The 9,210-nt window shown below is 37.6% G+C and overlaps 1 pseudogene; it reads left to right on the top strand.

Annotated features, from left to right (window-relative positions):
- Nucleotides 1-3,293: 3,293 nt before the first annotated feature.
- LOC138075878 (ribosomal protein S6 kinase beta-1 pseudogene) lies at nt 3,294-8,798 on the top strand (annotated as a pseudogene).
- The last annotated feature ends 412 nt before the right edge of the window (nt 8,799-9,210 follow it).

Raw genomic sequence — 9,210 nt, 5'->3', positions numbered from 1 at the left:
ATTAAAAAGCAGAGACATTACTTTGCTGGCAAATGTCCATCTAATTAAAGCTATGGTTTTTCCAGTAGTCATGTTTGGATATGAGATTCAGACCATCAAGAAAACTGAGCACCAAAGAGTAGATGCTTTTGAAGTGTGATGTTGGAGAAGACTCTTGAGAGTCCCTTGGACTGCAAGGAGATCCAACCAGTCCGTCCTAAAGGAAAACAGTCCTGAATATTCATTGGAAGGACTGATGCTGAAGCTAAAACTCCAATACTTTGGCCACCTGATCTGAAGAACTGACTCATTTGAAAAGACCCTGATGCTGGGAATGACTGAGGAAGGAGGAGAAGGGAATGATAGAGGATGAGATGGTTGGATGGCATCACCAACTGGATGGCATGAGTTTGAGTAAGCTCCAGGAGTTGGTGATGGACAGGGAGCCCTGGTTTGCTGCAGTCCATGGGGCTGCAAAAAGATGGACACGACTGAACAACTGAACTGAACTGAACTGAACTGATGGCAGTTCTATTTCCAGTTTTTATATAAATTTATTGATTTTAATTAGAGGCTTATTACTTTACAATATTGTATTGGTTTTGCCATACATCAGCATGAATCTGCCACAGGTATATATGTGTTCCCCATCCTGAAACCCCCTCCCTCCTCCCTCCCCGTACCATCCCTCTGGGAATCTCCACCCTGTTCTCCATGGTGGCTGTACTAGTTTGCATTCCCACCACCAGTGTAACAGGGCTCTCTTTTCTCTACACTCTCTCCAGCATCTATTGTTTGCAGATTTTTTTGATGGCAGTCATTCTGACTGGTAGCATATTAAAACCTTGGGAGATCATTTTTCAGTGTCTTATCTTTTCGCCTTTTCATACTGTTCATGGGGTTTTCAAGGTAAGAATACTGAAGTGGCTTGCCATTCCCTTCTCCAGTAGACCACATTTTGTCAGAACTCTCCACCATGATCTGTCCATCTTGGGTGGCCCTACATGGCATGGCTCATAGTTTCACTGAGTTAGACAAGGCTGTGGTCCATGCGGTCAGACTGGTTAGTTTTCTGTGATTGTGGTTTTCATTCTGTCTGCCTTATGATGGAGAAGGAGAAGAGAGTTATGGAAGCTTCCTGATGGGAGAAACTGATTGAGGGGGGAAACTGGATCTCGTTCTGATGTGTGGGGACATGCTCAGTAAATCTTTAATCCAGTTTTCTGTTAATGGGCAGGGCTGTGTTCCATCCCAGTTATTTGACCTTGAGGACAAACTCTTGTGGAGGTAATTTTAGATAATGTTGACCTCTTTCAAAAGGTCCCATGCAAGCACTGCTACACTCAGTGCCCCCAACCTTCAGCAGGCCACCGCTGACCCATGCCTCCACTGGAGACTCCTGGACATTCACGGGCAAGTCTGGGTCAGTGTCTTCTGGGGTCACTGCTTCTTTCTCTTGCATCCTGATACACACAACCTTCTATTTGTGCCCTCTCAGAGTCTATTTCCCAGTCCTGTGTAAGTTCTGGTGGCTCTATGCTGGGGTTGATGGTGACCTCCTCCAAAAGGTCTTATGCCATACCCAGGTCTACTGCACCCAGAGCCCCTACCCCTGCAGCAGTCCACGGATGACATGTACCTGTGCAAGAGACACTCAAACACAGTTCTGTCTCAGTCTTGGTGGGGTCTCTGGGTCCTGGAGTGCACCATGTATTTTTGAGCCCTCTGAGCATCTCTGGTGGGTCTGGAGTTTGATTCTAAATGCAGTTCTGCCCCTCCTACATCTTCCTGGGGCTTCTCTGACCTTGGACATGGGGTATCTACTTACAATCGCTCCAGCCAACTGAACTGATTCTGACCAACATGAGATGACACCTCATTGTGATTTTTGATTTGCATTTATCTAATAATAAGTAATGAGTATTTTTTTCATATTTTTATTAGACATCTACATGTCTTCTTTGGAGAAATGTCTCTTTAGTTCTTTGGCCCACTTTTTGCTTGGGTTGTTCGTTTTTCTGCTATTGAGTTGGATGAGCTGATTGTATATTTTGTGCATTTATCTTTAAAACAAATAAATGGGAAAACAATGGAAATAGTGACAAGCTTTCTTCTCTTGGGCTCCAAAATCACTGTGGACAGTGACTGCAGTCTTGAAATTAAAAGACACTTGCTCCTTGGAAGAAAAGCTATGACCAATTTAGAAAGCATATTAAAGAGCAGAGACATTACTTTGCCAACAAAGGTCTATATAGTCAAAGCTATTGTTTTTCCAGTAGTCATGTATGGATGTGAGCATTGGACCATAAAGAAGCCTGAATACCAAAGAATTGATGATTTTTAACTGTGGTGTTGGAGAAGACTCTTGAGAGTCCCTTGGAGTACGACGAGATCAAACCAGTCAACCCTAAAGGAATTCAACCCTGAATATTCATTGGAAGGACTGTTGCTGAAGCTCCAATATTTTGGCCACCTGATGCAAAGAGCTGACTCATTTGAAAATAATCTGATGCTGGGAAGGATGGAAGGCAGAAGGAGAAGGGGATGATAGAGGAAGAGATGGTTGGATGACATTTCCAATTCAATGGACATGAGTTTGAGCAAGCTCCAGGAGATGGTGAACGACAGGGAAGCCTGATGTGCTGCAGTCCATGGAGTTGCAAAAAGTTGGACATGATTGAGCAACAATCTTTAAAAATATGTTGTGAGATAGAATGTTATGTTTGTCAATTCCTTCTTATTTATTTAAACCTGGGAAGAATAGCATGTGTAATTAATTCAGCTGAGAGTAGTTATCTGAATTGGAGAAAAGGTGTCCATGGCTGAAAGGAAAAGAATGCTAAACTCTAGAATTACAAAAACAGGCATGACTCAGAAGAAGGTCTAGTACATAGAAAAGAAATGTGATTAACTCTCCCAAGTATTTTTAGAATTATGTTAATGTCTTACTCCACTTGAGAATGGTATTTTCATTGAATGCAAGCTATTTATTTGCCGACTTTAATTGTCCATCTAGACAGATATTGGTAGCTGCAACATAAAGGTCAAATAAACTCCCTAACATGTTTTTCAGCACTTTCAGCAGGTTTCCTGCAAGTTAAATGAAAGTATCAAATAAGAAATTACAGTATCAGTTTTTTTCTCCCTAATTATAACAGAACTTTTTTATTACCATTTTGAGTGTTGCTATTTCATTGGCAATCTTGAAGTAGCTACTGCCTGATGCCTCTGGTAGAGGGGAAAAAAGGTCATGGCTAACACTGTATTGGCATCTTGCCTTTGTCTAATCACAGCAAGAGCCATTGGTCTACGGAATGTTTAAAGAAAAGAAATTTGTGGCTTATATGATGATTGAGCAACTGTACAATACCCCAGTAGGGGGTTAATTAGAAATGAAAGGGCTTAAAATTTCTCTCAAAGCAGATCTCTTTGGGGAGATCATTTTCAGAAAGCATCTCATTTATGCATCTCTGAAGTGCTTTTTAAAAAGCATATTCTTTTAACACATGGAGAGTCAGCCAAAAATCAGGAGGATCAGAATAAGAAAAGACACATTAATGAATAAGAAGTAACTGTAACAATCCATTAGGAAACCTAGTAATTTCTGTCTGTTTAAATAGTGCCATTTGCCTATATTCTACCACTGATATTATAAAATAATACTAATTTTTATGGCAGGCATTTTGTAATTGGTTGTTTCAGTCATTTTTTCGGTTTATATTAAAGGACAAATGGTATTCTTACATTAAATTATGTTCAGAGTAAGAGAGAATTATATAAATTATCTGCAGAGGAGAACCAGTTAATTCTGTCCTACTTGCATCATAAAATGGATGAGATACTGTTGAAACCATGAAAGAAAATGTGATGTTTCAGTGGAGACTCAAATGAATATAGGATCTTCTACTAGCCATAGAGAAAAGAAAGAGAAAACATACATTTACATAGTTTTTTTACACTCTAGTAGCTTATAGTCTATTAGAAGATATGTAGTAGATTCAAAAATCATAATAAGATAATAGGTGTCTTTTGCTAGGTCCTCGAAAATGTCACCTCCATGATAACCTATGGATAAACCAAAGCCAAATATATTACTTCAGTAGTGGGGAGCCCTTGTATTAACAGTCTTCTGAGGGTCTCAGAAAGGAGACATCAATGGCAATATATTCAGAAGGTTTTGGAGATTTCATTTTTCTCCTTTTTCTTTGAGGAGTCACTTTAGAAATTTATAATTTTAAGTACCTTCTTCTCTCTTTGAAATGTATATAAATCCTTTTGAAGACTAGATTGGCATTTTGTTGGTTTATAGTCTAGGGATGTCTTTCTCAAAGACTTGAAGATTGTTCCTTTGAAATGTAATCATCAAGAGAGATAGCACCCCTAACTCCCAGTTTCTTTGGGAAGATAGGAGCCTATTTCTGTGGGCATTTCACTCTGAGGTGCTAAACTACTTCCTATCATAAAGATATGATAAGTTTGTTTGTCTTTTGAATAAGGCTAATTAATTCACACAGATGGAGATCAGCATAATAAGTCAAAGCTAAAATGAACTATGTGTGATAAATGGTGCTGTCAATTCTCTGACTTGAGGACTACTTACACTTATCTTGAAAACCTGTAAGTAATAGGTCATATTTGCATGCTTGTGTAAAAATGTGAGACTTATTTTTGTCTTTGAAATCTCTTAGCAGATTGCTTGTAATGAACATCACACTCTGGTTTAATTAATGTTTACTCAATACCTCTGTGGAAATAATTTCTAGGTTGGGAGACTGTTTTTTATTCTGTTCCCCAACGCTGTTTGGGACCGGGCAAAATTTGTTCTGTAATAATTTAGGATTGGTGGGCACAGGGAGAGAAAGGTTTTAAGTGAATCTTGAAAAGTAAAGATTTATTTGTTCGGCTAAATAGAGCATTATTATCCTGAGGAGGAGCTATGGGTAAGTAGACTCATCCATTGTTCAGATAAACAGATATTTAGTAAGTTCCTAAAGAAATGAATAAAGTTACTATAACTTCATTTCCATGGATAATTTTTTTTCTGGAGTATTCAATTCATGTTAATTGCAGGCAATAGAATATTAAATTCATGTTAGTGTAAAAAACAAGCTGTGGGGCTGTAAATGGTTTTAATTCTCATGTGAAACTTGCCATTTCAATGATATAAGCCAACTGTTGTTGGTGTTCAGAGTAAAGAGGCATCATATTTTAGTTGTGACAAGAGAAGGCATGTTCATGATTCTTGAAACTCGTGATTGCTCGTGTTCACAACAATCCTATAGATCAGGCATCACATACTCACACAACCAGGTCCAATCTAAGAACTAAAAAGGTGATTTTCTCTTAGTCATTTTTTTTCGTTCTTTTTAATCACGAAGATATATACCTTTCAGGAAATCCTCCAGAAGACTTTAGATAAGATCAGAATGGACAAGATTAGGAAACATACTCAGAATCTTGTTGCAAGGAAGGAATATGAAAGTAGGTGGAAAGAAAGAAGAGGGAAAAATTACTCCCGTACAGTTTTCAATTTACATTGTATAAAGTTTCAAAAATGAAAAAAGATCAATTTTGCCTCTAGAACTGACACAAGTGATAGACAGTTTAATGGTACAGTTAAAATAAGACAGAAACAAATGATAATGAATACATAAAATGTCAGGAGACTCTTGATACTAGGTTAACTATTTAGAAAACAATCATTCCAGAACATTAAAGTAATTAATTGTGAAAAAATGAAACTATAAACTAGACATGAGAATGTTTTTTTTTTTTACTTTGAGATAAGATTATATTAAAGCATAAAAGCAATAGTGCAAAGGAAAAGAGATCATAAATAAAAAGTATATAGTACAAACTTCATGACAAAAATAAAGCATCAGAAAAAAATTGTAGAAGAAAATATTTTTGAAATATTTGTCTTTTATGAATGCTTATGCATGATTACTAATTTAGAAAGTTTTTACTGGATTATTTTTAAAAAACATATAAATAATCCCTAAATGGGTCAAGAGCAGAAAGAGAAAAATAATATAAAGAAAAAACTGTCAGAAGAAAGTTAGTAATAATCAAGAATTACAAATTTGAGCATAGTAGTACTTCCTACCATGTCAAAAAAGGATAAAAATGAGTATATAAGAGATGTTAAGAATGTTGGAAAATTAGTCTTTCATATTTCATTGGATGAAGCAAGTGATGAAAACATGTCTCATTTGTAAAAGATGATTTGGTAATATATATATCAAGATATAAAAATCTGTTTTTGAGAGTATTATAGACTATAGATACTGAGTAATCCTGTTATGAAAGTACTGTTTTGTATACATGATATATAGTAACCTGTGTCATTTGGATAAGCCTATGGAGTAGGAATCATCATTAATCTTTTCTACAGATGAGAAAACTATAGCCCTGTGGGATCAAATAAGCTCAGGGATACAGCTGATAAGGCTTCAGGGCAGATTTCAAAACTGGTGTCTGTCTCAACAGGTCACACACATAAATATCACATATCTTGTTTCTCTCCTTTCAATAATCTTATGTAAAGAAACATAGAAGAGGAACTAAAGAGCCTCTTGATGAAAATGAAAGAGGAGAGTGAAAAAGTTGTCTTAAAACTCAACATTCAGAAAACAAAGATCGTGGCATCTGGTCCCATCACTTCATGGCAAATATATGGGGAAATAATAAAAGCAGTAAGAGACTTTATTTGGGGGGGCTCCAAAATCACTGCAAATGATGACTGCAGCCATGACTGCAAGCATCAAAAGACCATTGCTCCCTGGAAGAAAAGCTATGACCAAACCAGACAGCATATTAAAAAGCAGAAACATTACTTTGCCAACAAAGGTCCGTCTAGTCAAAGCTATGATTTTTCCAGTAGTCACATATGTATGTGAGAGTTGGACCATAAAGAAAGCTGAGGGGCAAAGAATTGATGCTTCTAAACTGTGGTGTTGAAGAAAACACTTGAGAGTTCCTTAGAACTGCAAGGAGATTCAACCAGTCCATCCTAAAGGAGATCAGTCTTGAATATTCATTTGAAGGACTGATCCCAAAGCTAAAATTCCAATACTTTGGCCACCTGATGCGAAGAACTGACTCAGTGGAAAAGACTCTGATTCTGGGAAAGGTAGAAGGCAGGAGGAGAAGTGGAAGACAGAATGAGATGATTGGATGGTATCACTGACTCGATGGACAAGAGTTTGAGTAAGCTCTGGGAGTTGGTGATGGACAAAGAAGCCTGGAATGCTGCAATCCATGGGATCACAAAGAATCAGACACAACTGAGGGACTGAACTGAACTAAGCATAAAGAAATAGAGGAATTATAAAGGTGTATGTCAATACATTTTCATAAATACTTTTTAAGTAGTTACAACTTTCAGATGAAGTAAGCATCCAAACACGAATTTTGCTAAAAATGTTTGCATTTCTCAAAATTGGCAGTGATGATTTTTTGCTTCTGGTGGGCAATTAGACACACTCATATTCTTTACTTTAGAGACTTTTAAGTAAATGACAAAATTCGTGTTCTGAAAATGTCTCATCTGTAGCTATTTTATTTTAATTTGAGTAACAGTTTGGTGAATTCTTGACAGGATCTGGAGAAGCATGGATTTCTGGGACAGAGGACGTAGGTAGGATGGAGTGTAGGATTGCTTGCAGACTGTCTTACTTTCCACCTTCTTCCTATCTCCCATAAAGAAAGTGAAAGTGTTGGTTGCTCAGTCGTGTCGGACTCTTTGCAACCTCATGAACTGAATCCCACAAGGCTCCTCTGTCCATGGAATTCTCCAGGCAAGAATACTGGAGTGGGTTGTCATTCCCTTCTCCAGGGGATCTTCCCAACCCAGGGATCAAACCCAGGTCTCCTGCATTGCAGCTGGATTCTTTACCATCTGAGCCACCCTGTTTCCCATTGAAAGCCAAAACATTCCCTTGCAAAGTGCTATGTTTGTGCTTTTTTCTATTCAGAACATATGTTGTCATGTAGTCATTTCAAGTAGGGATCATGGACTGAGCCTGTTTTCTGCCTAGTCTGTTCATTAGTCTCTGTGTTAACTTTACCTTCTCTTAGGAAGGGATAGATGGTATAAATATAGATAGATAGATAGATAGATAGATAGATAGATAGATAGATAGATAGATGATAGGCCATATAGCTCGTAATGGCTACAGAGGTGGAGGGTTCAGCCCTTGAGGTCACAAAGGAGCTAGGATGGCTTCTACCAAGCACCAGAAAAAACAGGGAAACTGGGAACATGTCAGGAGTGTCTGAAATTGCCTGGACCAGCCAGAGGATATAGGCTCTGAGGATGAGCTAAAGGAGAGAGATCAGTTAAATGAAAACATGAACTATGGGGTGGTTGGACCATATGCCCTTGGCATGGAGTGTTGTGAGAAACTTGAAATCTCAGAAACTACTGTGGACAGAGGGCCAGAAAAACTCTAGCCGGGATGTTTTGAGTTACATTAGTACTTGTTATAGGGATGTATGAAAGGTTTTTCAGATATGAAAAGTAACAGAAACAAAAACCCAGGAAATATTTGCCATGAAGGTGCTTAAGAAGACAATGAAGTAACAACAACAAAAAAAAGGTGCTAAAGATACAGCTCATACAAAAATCAGGATGGAATATTCTGGAGAAAGTAAAGTATGCCTTCATTGTGGATTTAATTTATGCTTTTCTGACTGGTGGAGAATTCTACTTCATCCTTGAGTATCTCAGCAGAGGAGAATTATTTATGCAGTGGGATTTTCCAGGCAAGAGCACTAGAGTGGGGAGCCATTGCCTTCTCATGGTGGTTAGTATATAACTATATGTATTCATTAAACTAATAGAAGGTAAATTTTACTGTATATAAATTATATCTCAATAAACACAACTCCATCCTTTCCTTCTCCAAAAACATGTTGGGCATGGATAGGGAACAAAGTGAACTCTCATATACTCTAGTGAGAGTGTAATAGGTGAAAACAATTTGGGGAAAAAAAAAAAAAGAAAAAAAAAGGAAATATTTATGTAACACACACCTTGCTTTACTGGCAGAAATCCCATGGCTTTTGGACATTTACATCAAAAAGTGACTATCCACAGACACCTGAAGCCAAAGAAATACATATTCACAAGGTCATGGCAACTAAGAATTTGAACTGTTCAGTTAATGTATTCATGGTGGAACAGTCACAGACACATTAGTAGTATAGACAAACAGCAGTATAGGTGAC

The sequence above is a fragment of the Capricornis sumatraensis genome, chromosome 1 (genome assembly GCF_032405125.1).
Source record: "Capricornis sumatraensis isolate serow.1 chromosome 1, serow.2, whole genome shotgun sequence".
NCBI classification, from domain to species: domain Eukaryota; kingdom Metazoa; phylum Chordata; class Mammalia; order Artiodactyla; family Bovidae; genus Capricornis; species Capricornis sumatraensis.
Note: the sequence above shows the minus strand (reverse complement) of the source record. Positions and strands in the feature narration are given on the sequence as shown.